Consider the following 15,472-nt stretch of genomic DNA (forward strand, 5'->3'; position numbering starts at 1 on the left):
CGGAGCTAGATGTTATGTGGCCATTAGCTGGTAGATGTACTGCTGCCTGACGAAAGAGGCCTCCTGCTTTGACACACGCTCCTAGTAAGATGACAATCAATTGGCCAAGAGACGTGCAAAGCCGCAGTTTATAAACCTTCAGGGAAGGTTCGAGATCTTTCACGAATGAACCCTGCCACACCCTCTCAATTTATTGGTCAATTTAAAAGTTACACTCAGAATATAAGTAGAAGAAGATTGTGATTGGTAGAAAATTAATTACAGAAATTAGTGATTGGTTGGACTAAAAACTGGCGGAAAGAAAAGGTAAATATTGCCAACCCAAAACTAAATTACCATCAATCATTAAAAAAACTTATGAATACATAACTTCTTTAAATCAAAAGTGCTTTCACTTCACACCAGTGTGCATGATCGTAGTTTTATGGGTAGTGTCATCTATGGGAGAATGTCCAAACTTCTTGATGAATGGCAAACCAAACAAGTAGAAATTCACACAGGTAAGGAAACTGCACAATAACAAAATTCTTATTTTACTGGTGACATCTTCTGAGTAAAGTTCTAAGTTGGTGTAGTTTCAGTTTCACTGTTTTCCAATAGAGGAGTTCATTTAGGCGCTAGTTTTGAATACTCTCCGTTGAGGTGTACCTCCCGGTACAGACCTCTACACCCCCCCCCCCCCAAGAGTCCTTCCTTTGGGTGACTCAGAATAATTTTGAAAACATTATTTCCAGTTGAAGAAAATTTCTAAGTCTTTTTGTTTTTGAAGTAGATAGTTGGAAACTTGTTTAACTTCAGTTTTAGAGTGTCCTTGTTGTTGTAGAATATTAACAACATGTTGACAGTTTTGAGGCTAAACCTGCCGCCGCTGCCGATACCCAGTTGAGGTCGCCCGGACCCCTCAAGCACCCTCAGATACACCTCTCCCGCTCCTATGAGAGGGGTAGTCGTGGTGATGTTAGAAGTATATGTGCAGTCCCCAGATGAGTTGGCGGTAGTGTCACCGCACTTCAGCCTTTGCCGGGAGATGGACTCCGGCGCGCCGTTCACAAGGAGCCTTCACGGGAGTGGAGAGGGCCCGTACCCCACTTCAGTTGCAGTACGGCGACACTGAAACAGTAAAATCTCGGCGACAGAACTATGTAGTAGTAGTAGTATTTATTCACTCATTATGTTGTTTACATATTTACAGAACTCTGTTTCTTATATACATAACTCTTCTAATAACATTGTTACTTGAGAAAAATTAATCTTGTAACTAAACCACATATATTACAGAAATAGTAGGATTATTATTAACATATTAATACTTAAAATAAATTGTACTTGTAACTATCTGTTGCGCACTTTAAATAAATTATTATTATTATTATTATTATTATTATTATTATTATTATTATTATTATTATTATTATTATTATTATTATTATTATTATTATTATTATTATTATAACAAAATCACACCAACTTCAACAGAGTCGAGTAGATATCAGTAAAATACCACGTAAGGTGAAACCTTGTGTTTGGTAATTTAGAATATTAATTACATAGAGAGAAATATATTTTTAAATGATGCCTGAAGTACGAGTATGTGTATGAGTAAATGATGGATATGATCAACAGCTCATGGTGGAGCATCGAATAGAAATTGGATATGGTGACGTGATATTCTCATTTAGTTATTTCTTCCATAACAGTTTTATTATCCCTGACAAAGGATTTAAGACACTTCAGACTTATTTTCTGATTTAATGAAGTAGTTTGTAAAGAACCGGACAGGACATTAAAGAATTTTGGAATGAAGTACAAGAAATTGCGCTTTGTTATGCTAAGTTTGGGTTTGTATAAGTTACACTGGTGGTACATCTTACTGCGTGTTGAATATTCATGTTTAATGTTCTCAATTATATTTTTGTTTTTGTTCATAATATTTATATATTTGAAGGGCATAGAGCTGTTTTACATTAAATATATTTGCTTCAGCATATAATTGACTACTTGGGCATAATCTTCCTTTCTGGTACATTATTCGTAATATAAGATTTTGAACAACCTGTATTTTATTGATTATATTTTTGTAGGCTCCTCCCCATGCTAACATTCCGTAGCTAAGAATAGACTGAACTAATGCGTAATAAATCTCTCTAAACAATTTCATACTCGATATGTATTTTAAATTGTGAAATATATAAACAGTTATTCTGATTTTCTTTCTTAAATCGGTGATGTGACTTTTCCATTTCATGTTCGAATCAATTAATAATCCCAAATACTTAACATTACTTATTTTATAAATTTTGTAGCAGTTACAAATAAATTTTCAGTTGATGTTGTGTACAGTTAATTCCTTAAAATCGTTCCGTGTATCTGTTACTGTAAAATTCATATTTTTTATTTTTTTTTCTAATGTTTAAAAATAATTCATTATTATCCAACCATGCTTTAACTTTAAGCATTGCTCGAGTTGCTCTCTGTCTTACGAGATTCCAGCTATCACCCTCTACATAAATGACTGTAACATCTGCATATGTTACGATGTGCGTATGTTCGGCATTTTGTATTGTTTTCTCTAGATCATTGCTATTTGCTTTACGTCGCACCGACACAGATAGGTCTTATGGCGACGATGGGATGGGAAAGGCCTAGGAAGTGGAAAGAAGCGGCCGTGGCCTTTATTTAAAGTACAGCCCCGGCATTTGCCTGGTGTGAAAATGGGAAACCACGAAAAACCATCTTCAGGGCTGCCGACAGTGGGGCTCGAACCCACGATCTCCCGATTACTGGATACTGGCCGCACTTAAGCGACTGCAGCTATCGAGCTCGGTCTCTCTAGATCATTAATAAATAGAATAAACAATAGTGGACCCAATACTGTGCCTTGTGGGACACCCTTTATTATCTTCATCGGTGTGCTTACATGATGATTAATTCTGTATTCTGTATTTATTTATGAACAAACAGGCTTCCAGTCCCAATACGTGTTCACAAAGCACTAAGTCTATTGAAAATAATATTAATAATTATAGTATTAATGTAATAATCGTGATACTACTACTACTACTACTACTACTACTACTACTAATAATAATAATAATAATAATAATAATAATAATAATATTTAAATAAAAATACAATAATAATCATAATAATAATAGGAATAAATAATAACAAAAGTGATAACAATTAGCTGTAGCAGTCACCGACTCATGGTTCCCGAAAACTCTTTACGTGTCCTTACGCGCTCAGCAACTTACGTCACATTCATTGTTCCTGACCTACTCCCGATCAATACCAAAACAGCGACACTCAGCAATTGCATTCCATCCAGCCATAACACAAACTCCCTACCTTTATGAAATCACATATCACTTACCCAACTCCACCCACTTAACTATGTACTCAACACCAATACTCCCCTTTCCATTAAATTTTATCAAACTATCTCCATCCATTCCCTAACATTCTATTATTAAACACTCTTCCCATAGACATACATCACTATTCCAAACACATACCCCCTCGTCCACCCTCCAGCTCTCTCTCTTTCATTCTGTTCTCACAAGACTATTTTACCGCACATAAATACTTGTTCAACTCGCCCCCGCTTTCCCACTGCTTAATAATCCATCTTAAAATAGATTGCTCATCCCCTCTTCCCAATAGTTTCCGATGTTCGACACTCAGTAATCTATTTCTTATCCTACTCAATTCTTCACAGTCACTTAATAAGTGAAAATCGTCATTCACTGCCCCGCAAAGTATACACACTGTCTTGTCCCTCCCATGTAGCTATCCTTTATTCCTATGTAATCCCATAAACCACCACATCATTCCATACCTTTTTGACCTGTCAACGTATCTAATATTTATCCCTGCTACCTCCTCTATTTTAATAAAAACACTCAGCGAGTTTCTCAGTGTACTATCCCCCAATAATTTCTGCCTATGAGTGTCTCTAATCCTCCTCTCAAGCATCCTCATCCCCCTAACTTATGTCTTCGTCCAAACCTCCCCCCACAGATTCCCTAATCCTATCATCTCCAAATATCCCTTAATTTTTTCTAGCCATCCGCCCTTATACATGCTCTTACGTTGCTGTTCATACGCTGCCTGTAAAACCCTCCCACCTTCCTGTCTTTTTAAATTCATCCAGTATCTAATTATTCTTTTCACACCCTCCGATTTCAAATTCTCCCCACACATTAATTCCGCCCCTGCATTTGCTGTGCACCTTGGCAGACCCATTACTATCTTACCAAAACTACTAATAATACTTCTTAATTCCCCTCTTTTCTCTTCCAACACCCAAACTTCTGCGCCATACAAAACCCTCCCGAAGATAACCGATCTTAACACTAGCCTCAAGGCTTTATAACTAATACCAGGGTATTTAGCTAGCAAGTTTCTAACTAAGGCTAGAGCTGCTAATCCTCTGTTTTTCACCCTTCTAATATGATCGTTTCATGTTCCTTTACTGTTAATAATAACTCCTAAATATTCCAACTTCCTTGCTTGTTCCAACCTTCCTCCTTGAAGTACCCATTTCCCTTCCGCCTTTCTTCACTTGTTTACCTGGGCTACTACTATTTTAGATTTATTGCCATTAATTTTCATGCCCCATTGCCTCGCAAACAGTGAGACTTTATTTAACGCTCTCTGCATTCCTCCTGAAGTTAGAGTCATCAATATCACATCATCAGCAAATATCAGTCCCGGTACGTCCATGCCATTAATTACCGGCACGGCCCAATTGTTTGCCCCGTGCCCGTCCAAAATATCGTTAATAAATAAAATGAACAATATTGGCGATAACTTGCACCCTTGCTTTAAACCCACCTCGGACTCTAAGGGTCTACTCAGTCTCCCGTCCCCCAATTTTACACAAAACCTGACAAACCTATATATATTCCCTCCACTGCCCTCAACATCTTTTCCGAAATCCCCATTCTGCCTAATTTCTCTAATAGAGCATCTCTATTCACCTTATCAAACGCTTTTTTTCAAAATCTATTGCTGCCACATAAACCGTGCTTCTAGCCAGGCTCTTATACTTTTCTAAAACAGTCTTTACTATCATTATATTATCCACTGTCCTTTTCTTTTTGCTAAATCCCCCTTGAAAATCTGTCAATATTTAATTTTCTTCAGCCCACTCGCTTAACCTGTTCGCCAACAACCCAGTGTATATTTTACTTAAGGAGTCTAACAGAGATATTCCTCTATAATTGTTCAAACTGCTCCTACTATCTTTACCCTTATATATTGGACAATTCCTTTTTCCCATTCCTTCGGGTACTTTCCTCCCTCGTAGATCTTATTGAATAGTTTAACTATACCCTCGATCATTGTCTCATTTTTGCTAATTTCTTTCCAAAACTTATTATTTAACCCATTACATCCCCCGGCCGACTTTCCTCTAACTCTGAAAATCACTCTCAAAATTTCTTCCCTTGTAATTTCCTTGTCCAGTTCATAAATTGCCACTCTCCTATTCCTCCAAATTACTTCTTCCCCAGTCCCCCTCCATCTTTCTTACCCCTTTTCCCCTAGTAATTCACCAAAGTACCTCACCCATTGAACTTCCTCAATGCTCGTTCTCTCTATATTCCTTCCACCCTTAATTATTCTATTAATCTTTTCCCATACTTTCTCAATGTTGTTAGTCTTACAGTCCTTATTTATGGCTTCAATTTGTTCCTCCAACCACGCCTTTTTTTACCTCACAAATTTTCTTTATATACTCCTTCCTCAATTTGCAGAAAATCTCCCTTTCTGCACCCCCGCCTTTCTTTCTGTACTCTCCTAACGCCCTCAGCACCCTCCTCCGCCCTCCTTCACACTCTCTATTAAACCATTCTTCACCCTCTTCCTTATTTCTCTTTCTACATTCTACCTTCTGCACTATCATCTTTATTGGATGTAGCATCAATTCTAAGGCTTTAGCAATATTATTCTCCTCTGACGCGCCTTCCCACCCATATTTCAGAAGTTGTACTTCCTCTTTTACTACCCTATTCCAATCCCGGCCAACTTTCTCTGACCATTTATACTTAATATATCCACTCCCTTGTTTATCCTTCGTCTCAGCTTCCTTCCTTATACACTTCTCTTCTCCCCTTTTCAACATAACCCACACTGGGAAGTGGTGTGATTCAATCCAGTCTCCTATTTCCATTCTTACAATATTCTCCATCACTCCTTCCGAGCTTAAAACCATATCTATCACACTACCTCCCTTCTCAGTAACATATGTCAATTTCCCCGTACTGTCACCCTCCATCCATCCATTCAGAATATACAAATTCCCTACAGCGCACATCTCTAGGAGCTTCTCCCCATAACTGTTTATAATTTTATCTTCACTCCTTCTACATTTGAACATACACATTCCATCCTCCCTACTATATACTGGGCTCTGTTCCCCTATTATCGAGTTCCAATCTCCGAATAACAACATATCCTCTTCTCCTGCAAACGTTCCTCTTATCCTGCTAATATCCACCAATAACTCTTCAAAAAATACTTATTTGCATATGCTGAACTACTAGGATGGCAATAAACGAACGCTACATTTATTTTCTTCCTCCTTCTCTCAAGCCCTCCCATATTCAGTCTCAACCATATAGTTTCTTTCATATCTGTCTCTATATCCTCTACCATTTCACTAATTTATTCCCTAATTAAAACTATCATCCCTCCAGGAGCGCGTCCCTTATTCCTCTCTTTTCTCCTATATTTATATTTTATCACAAACCCCTTCCATGAGATCTCTCTCCCTGTTTCCAGACACGTCTCCAAGAGTGCCACAACATCGAAACTTTCTATTACTTCCCGAACTTTCTTATTTCCTAATTTGTTCATTAGTCCCTCAATATTCACACATCCTATTTTCCAATATAGTTATATCTTTCCCTCCCTCCCTTCTAAGTCTCCCCCTCTATTCTTGCTCCTTGTAGTTATCGACCTCTCATCCCTTGTCTCCATTCCCCCTGTTTTAACCAACCTATTCCGTTCCATGTCCTCCGTATCCTTCATCCCTTTACGTACCTTTCCCCAGAGGTCTTTTAAACTCCTACTTCTTCCTTTACTCATAATTGTTTTACCTTCATGTCGATCAGTCTTCTCGTGTCCTTTCTTGCTCACTACACCACTGCACTCTGCTCTCACCGATTCTTGCTGCTCACCCTCACTCACCCCTTCACTATTTTGATCTTCTGAAACCACACTACACTGTCCGTTCTCTTCTGAGATGATCTCTTCTCCTTCCACGTCTCCCCTCCTCTTTGTTACTTCTTTCTTCCTTCCATCTTGCCTTGTCATCTCTCCTCCCTCGGAAATAACGCATTTGTCCATCTCCTTTAGCTTCGCCACTGAGTGCTCCCTAACCCATCGTCCGTTTGTCACCACCAACCTCTGACTTCTTATTCGGGCCTTTAGCCCCTGATTTCTCGCTCTCCATAGGTGTCTCCTCAAGATCTTCATATTTTCACTTACTTCCTTTCCCATGTCTCTTTTCACCCCTATTTTCTGTCCCTGTAAATTATTACTGTTACCTAACACAATTTCTGCCATTAGGGTTGAGCAAAATTTTAACCTAATTGGCCTCCGTCCTTTAGTTTTTCCAACTCTCTCTACATCGTCTATGTCTACATTACTGAAGTTTATCTTCATTGTATCCCGTGTAACTTCTACCACCTTGGATATCAGGTCAATCTTGCCCTCTCTCACACCTTCCTCAACACCATATATAAATATGGCTTTCTTCAATCGCTCCTGCCTGTACGCCTCCGCTTCTCTCTTCATCTTCAATGCTGATTAATTTTGACATACTGTACTCGATCTGTCAAGTAACTCTCAAGCAAATCCAGCACATTACCACTAAAGCCGTATTTTTCCAATTTCTGGAGGAGCAAGCGGTGTGAGGCACTATCAAATGCCTTTTCAAGGTCGAGAAATATCCCTGTTGAGAGGAGAGAAGAATGAAGATTTTCATATATTCTTTTGGTTAAGGCGGATATAGCATCAGTCGTTCCGAGATTTTTAATGAATCCAAACTGTCTGGGCGAAAGTATTTGGTATTTTTCTAAAAATAGGTGAATATTGTTCTTTAAGCATTTCTCGAATATTTTTTATATTATTGTAGTTATCGAAATAGGTCTGTCATTTATAGAATAATGCCATAAATATTTTCAGACTTGTGAAGAGGTCTTACTATTGTTGCTTTAAGCAGTAACCTGAGGTGAAGGAAGCATTGATAATATTCAGCAACGGTTCCTTTAATTACTCTATATTTTCTTTAATAATTCGAGCCGAAATATTGTCTATTCCTACAACTTTGTTTTCATGTACTTCACTCAAACATCTCTTCAGAAACTATTATGTTACCGGTGCAAGGAAGCAAGTATGAGGGTTGCGAGCGATATTTAACGTGGAGTCGGAAATCTGTCTGTGATGCTTTTCTTTATCAGTGGTTTCGTTTATGAAATAATTGTTAAATTTATTAGAAATATTTATGTCATCTTTACAGATTTCTCCTTTATATCTGATTTCCTTAATCTCTTCTTTTCTAACTGACCTTTGTGTAATTTCATTGACTATGCCCCAGACATTGCCCCGGTTGTTTGAATTGCGATTGATCAGATTTCTATAGTGCTCAGTTCTCGTTTTCAAAATTAGATCATTTAGTTTGTTCCTATATTCCCTGTACTGTTCTTTAATTTCCAACTTATCCTTATTTTTTAAATATTGTTGATAATGTCGGTCTCTTGTGTGAATAGATTTCACCAAACCGTAATAAATCCATTCTGTTCTTTTAACTTCCTTTGATTTCAATTTAACAGTGGACAGGCTCATGCAGTTTTTAATCGTATTCACGAATTTATCAAGTATGATATCTGAATCACTCCTGTTTAAAATGTCTCCCCAATTTTTTTACTTAAATGATTTTTAAGATTAAAATGATCTATTTTAAAACAGTTACGCCGAAAATTTGGTATATTATTAGGGATCGAGGCATTTTGAATGTTGAGACTTACTATTATAGGATAATGATCTGAAATTTTACTTTCAGAGATGATAGACAGAGTGTCGTCATTTCTCAACCTACTTTTAATCAAAGCATGACCAATACAGGATTTACTTGTACCAGATACTTTCTTGTAACATGTTGAGATATTCGTCACAGTCGTGTTCATTTAAAAGTTCTATATTTGTGTCCCCTATTATCAGTTCGGTTTCAACATGGCATCTATATTCGATATAATGATCTGACGCACTGAGAAACCGCTGTTTGTGATATTTATGTGACCGATATACTCCCGTAATAGCTACTTTCTTGTTGTCATAGTTAATTACTACTCTGAGAAATTTAAAGTCATCATACTCAATAATTTCCATTTCGTGCTCCAAACCATTTTTTACCATTAATACAACACCATCACATTTGTTAACTGAACCCTCATTGTAATAAGATTTATACAAGGCATGGTTACGGTATTTACATTACTCAGCGACCAACTTTCTGTTAAAATTATGACATCGCTATTGGCTTAACGTCGCACCGACACAGATATGTCTTATGGCGACGATGGGACAGGAAAGGGCTAGGGCTGGGAAGGAAGCGGCCGTGGCCTTAATTAAGGTACAGCCCCAGCATTTGCCTGGTGTGAAAATGGGAAACCACGGAAAACCATATTCAGGGCTGCCGACAGTGGGGTTCGAACTTACTATCTCCCGAATACTGGATACTGGAATTATGACATCAAACCTATGATCATATGCTTTCAAAACAACGTCTAAAATGTTCTTATTTTTCCTTATGCTTCTAATATTAGTATGAAAAATTTCTAATATACTTTTCCCTTCCGCATGCTTCTGCAATCTACTCGTGCAATCTTTGATGCCCCTTCTCGTCTCTGAAAGAGGTTGGTATGTTACATAATCATCTTCTAAACCTATTCTGACTATTTACAGGAAAAGGTGATAGTCAGCTGTTAGTTATTACTAAGAAGGAAGTTACTGTAACTACGGAGTTTGTACAGAGGGTTGGGACAAGATCAGTGTCCAGTAGGGTACCGTAATTAACGAGCTAGTGGAGGTCACGCAGGTACACGACAGCCGTTCAGCCAAACAGAGTGGAATGAAATAGCAGTGAAAGGAAGAGTGAGAGTGAGAGAAAGAGAGAGAGAGAGAGATAGCCGGTGGGAGATGTGTCCTAGAAGAGGACACAAAACTCAATACAAAGAGTTACTAACTTATTGGTTTGTAAGTAAACACAGGTTAGATATGAGTAAGCTTATGGAATATCACTCATCTGCGTAGCGCGGTGCATGCTGCCGTCAGGGGTCTTAAACAGGATAACTCCATCACTGGTCCAGACATTTCTGACGCCAAACTTGAAGATAGCCGCCTTCAGAACCGTCAGTCTGGCTGATGTAAGGTCCTCCCGGATCGTGATACGAGATCCTTTTAAATGCCTTTTCTTTGCGAATACCTCCTTGCTGGTGCGATAACTTGCCATCTTCACGATAATAGGCCGGGGTTTATTACCAATTTTAAGCCCGACTCTGTGGCTCCTGTCAATATCAGTCAATTTTATGTCGGCGCCAATGTCACGTGCAACATTTAATACTAAATTGTCCGTGTCCTCATTTGACTCCTCCGGAATGCCAAATATGCGGAGGTTATTTCTACGCTGATATTGTTCCAAATTATCATATTTTGATTTCACTTCCGCTTTTAGTTCTGCGAGTTCTTTGTCTCTCTTGGCAATCTGATTCTTTAGGTCCTCACATGCATTTATATTGAACTGCACAGATTCCTCTAGTCTCTCTAACACACACTCCGTAATTTTGTCCACTATGGTACTCACAATTAATTCCACGAATACCTTAGATTGAAGTGCCTCTTCTATTATTTTCCTCACGGTGTCTTCTGTTGGGTTGGCACTCCTGCACTCGGCCTGCTGTTGATTCTTCTTCGTTCCTGGCGCCATTTCACTATTACACTAATTGCACGGCACTCGAACAAAGAACGAAATAATTGTTGATAGTACTTTATTCCACGATACAAATAGATGCACTGTGGCAAATTACGGCACTGTCGCAATTGTTTACACCTGCCAAGACACTTAAATTTCACGAGTTTAAACTCACGCGTGTTACTCGTATGGCATCTTTCGCCTGACTTGCAAAATAAAAGCATGAAAATGCAATCGAACTTCATCTGGAAAGCCCACTATTCCACATTTACTTCTGTGGATCTGCTGAGGCCCTCTACGTTTACGGGATGAGTACCCATCAATCAACTGTCGAGCTATGCGAATGCGAAAACCAAGTTGATCAGCTTGCTTGCGATTTAGTATCCAGAGTGTTGGCTAAATCAGATAGGAAGTAAAACAACCTGTGCCTTGATAACTTTCCTTCGGTTGATCGAATCGGTCACCAAAATTAATATCCATTCATTCATCGTCCTCACGTTTTGAATTGTGATCAGTGGATGTTTTTTGGGCTTTTAATTTGTCATATCATTTCGTCTCTTTTCGTACCATTGGGGGCCGATGACCCAGGTATTAGGCCCCTTTAAACAACAAGCATCATCATCAGAATGCTAGATTCTCGGCCACTGATTCACCCACAGAACCGGCATCTTCCATAGGAAGATTAAGTTGCTCGAGATTTGCGGAATCAAAATTTCTCTCTTCATCTGAAAGTTCAAAGGAAGGGACAGGTGTTGTGGCACTGGACGTAGCAGATATATCAGGCACTTCTAGCTCTTCTGTTGCACCCTCATTAACCTCGGCTTCCGAATCCCCTTCATCCTCAGACAGTCCATGTAATATTTCATTTATGTCATTCTCAATCAACAACTGTAGAATAAAAGGTATGTATTAGAGGTATGAAAAAATTGCGGGTGCATATAACATTACACATACGATTACAATATATTTTTATTTGCTAGTTGCTTTACGTTGCACCTATGACGACGATGGGACAGGAAAGGGCTAGGAGTGGGAAGGAAGCGGCCGTGGCCTTAATTAAGGTACAGCCCGAGCATTTGCCTGTTGTGAAAACGGGAAACCATGGCAAACCATTTTCAGGGCTGCCGACAGTGGGGTTCGAACCTACTACCTCCCGAATACTAGATACTGGCCGCACTTAAGCGACTGCAGCTATCGAGCTCGGTTACAATATTTTAGAGAGCACAGTTCACCTACGTTGTTTTCCACAAACAGTCGTAATGGTGTGTATTTATGCATATGTGAAAATGCAGATTAATGAATTTGTAAATATCTGTTATAAATATTATGAATGATTCTCACACGTGAACAATACTGAAATAGTATTAGCTTCACAAAATCTGTTAATAAGTACGACAAAGTAACAGGTTATGAGGGTACTGTATTTTATATAACTACATTTAGACATTTTCCAACATAAATATTCATTCAGAAATAAGACACTATAGTAATAAAAAAAACACCCAAGAAATGTGCACGATGTGGTCTGGTAAACACCGACCTCATGACACCTACAGTTCATTGGGTAAAATACATCCCACTAAGTGAAACGCATATTACAGTTTACATTTCGTGGTAAAATCCATAAATTACACACCACAATATCCAGAATTAATCACACCTTCATAATATACACAATAGGCCTACCTTCGGCATCTTGCCGCACCATATGAGTAAATTCAGACATTGGACCAAAACACATCAAGCTGTCTTCCATTACCGTGCAGACTACAATTCGACTGTTGTCACAGGTCCATAGATGTGCACAGTGTTAGACTGATCATTCTTCGTGCAGTTCTTAATAATTCCGCCAGAGTGAAGCACTATCCTTAGGTGGGTCAGATAAATCCCAATGGATTTCTAAGCATTTAAATTTAGTGGGACCTATGCATCCCACCAAGCCAACGGGTTAAAACACTGGATTATATAGGGCTTTTCTTTCAAACTCTTCAGAATTGAATGAGGAATAATATTTTGTGTGAATCTAGAAAAGTACTTATTTTAGTAGTGGTGTTTAATTAACATTTACAATTGCTTTTTGAGTGGGGCATGCGTGGTATCTGGATAACATTACCGTCGGTTGGTCACCAAGGAGGTCATGATTTAAATTCCAAGCAATACATGTTAATTTTTGTACTGAAAACTGGTTTTCTCAAGAAAGAAAAATTTTCACAGCTTATGGAACAAGATGTGTTATGCTTTCTGTAATTAACTTGTAAAGTCTTGGTTGTTCTGTGACATACGATTATACAAGTTTGTGCTAATCTTAGTTAATTTTATATTTTAGTGATATGTCATCAGTAGAATTTTTCTTCCGTTTCTTTTATATATCTCAAATTAATGGTAATAAAGATGAACTGAAGGAGTGTTATTGTCTAAAAGACAAACTGTATGAGGCATCCTCCTTTCTCAGTCCTAGCCAAACCCTCCTTGCTTTTCAGATCAACATCTGTGATTTTCCATACTTCTGCACTTATATCGTTGGTGATCAACACGATCATGTTCCTTTAGAGGAATGTGTCCCTTGCGGTGTGTTGTGTTGAAATGGTCTTAATATTGCTAATATGTTCTGGGGATGCCACAAATGTCTGCCTTCTCATGAAACAGCTGTTACTCTCCAGCATGAACTAAAACTCTTAATATTCCAAATGCTGAAACCAGTCACCAATGGCAAACTCCAAGTGAAACCTTTATGAAATGCAAACTTTCGATAACTCACCTGCCCTTCTGGCCCTATTCATCCAAGGACAATAGCTTCCTAATCTCTACAGGGGAATGCACCGTCACAAGCCAATAAAAGTGAAGATTGTCAAACGGTGAACGCAGGCCAGTGCTCACCCAGCTCTTGTGGAAGATGTTTCCGTTAAGCCAGTATTGAATATCTCTAGTTCCATGCTTTGTCACTGCGCACTACGGAACGGGAAACAAGAGGGCATCTCTCAAGAATTGCAAGAACTTCTCAATGCTTTTCTCACAAAAGCATGCCTCATTAGACTCTCGAACATAAGCACGCTTCTTACATCAGTTACGTGGGCACACTGAGAACAACAGGCTTTGACATCCTGCCCAAAGGGACAATAGGTTGTATCATGAACAGAAGTTTGGCCTTCTGTTCACAAGAAATGATACACAAACAAGCTATAGGTAAGTTTGCGACATCACACTCAACCCACGAGCAAAAATCAGTCGCTTCATTTAAGCCTAATCATTGGACTGGCGTGAATGCGATACAGTACTCAGAGTGCATAACATAATGTAAAATAGTGTTCCACTATTTCACAGCCCAAGAACCCATTAGGAGGGTTAGGAATGAACTGTTTGATTTTTGTGTTCATTCTTTAAGACCATCTAAACTTAGTTCTTTTCTATATCATTCCTTTCTGTAAATAAGCAGTTGTGTTCATATAAACCTAAATAAAAGGTCAAAAGAAATATTTGAAGTGTTCCAAGGCAGATCAACTAAAAATTCAGTCATTTAAAATAATCCAAATACTGCACTTTGAACAAGAAATTCTAACGCCAGCATTTTGTTGTAATTCGCAAAGGAGCTCAAGAGAATGCGGCGCTGTTCACTAGCTCTCGAGATGCTTTGAGATTCTTCAGATTTTGGCCATTTCTCTCGAGTAAAAGAAATTCCCATCCCTACTGTGCACAGCTTGGCAATACTGAGGTATGTGCTAGCAGGAATGGTGCCTAATTAGCTGTGCTGTCGGCTTTTGTACGCCGAGTGTTGAACTGTCTTGTGCAAGATTTTTGCTGATGCCGTTGATTGAATATATTGTATTCTAAATTAAATTGAAATAAGAAATAAAATGGTTTAACCTATTCAATACAATTAAGTAAGAAGTGTAGTGTTACATTCTTATTTGATTAAAAGCGGTACCGGTTTCGACCACCAATCTGGGTCATCATCAGCCGATTAAAAATACAAAAACAATGCATAGGAAAACAAGACATTAAAGGATAAGCCTTTCAAAAGCAGTTGAAGAGGCATTATAAGACAATAAGGATTAGCACTGTGCGATTTTAAATCACAAAATCCAGAAGAAGTTGAAGATCAGTCACTTGTATGAAGCTCGGCGCAAACCCTTGAAGAGTAGCACAACACACGCAATGTCCGGCACTGTGCCTCAAAATGTTGACGAGAAGAGGTGAACTATGCAGGCTGTTCTGTATTGGTATTGAATAAGGTGGATCCAGAATCATTTCCTTTCAAGGTTGCTGTATTACAAGACGAGTCACATCCATCTGAGGTAAGTATTGAATTCAATAGGCTTTAAATTTAAGAAGATGAAAGAAACTATATTGTGTTTAAGAGGCTGGTGTACCTGAGAGCAGAGAATGAATAGATCTGTCCTATTTTTTTATGAACCTTGTATCCGTCCATCATATAATGTAATCATGTTTCGGGAGGACGATGCACTAGGTTTTCTGTCTTTGGACAGCGCAGGTCAG

The sequence above is a fragment of the Anabrus simplex genome, chromosome X (genome assembly GCF_040414725.1).
Source record: "Anabrus simplex isolate iqAnaSimp1 chromosome X, ASM4041472v1, whole genome shotgun sequence".
Lineage (NCBI taxonomy): Eukaryota > Metazoa > Arthropoda > Insecta > Orthoptera > Tettigoniidae > Anabrus > Anabrus simplex.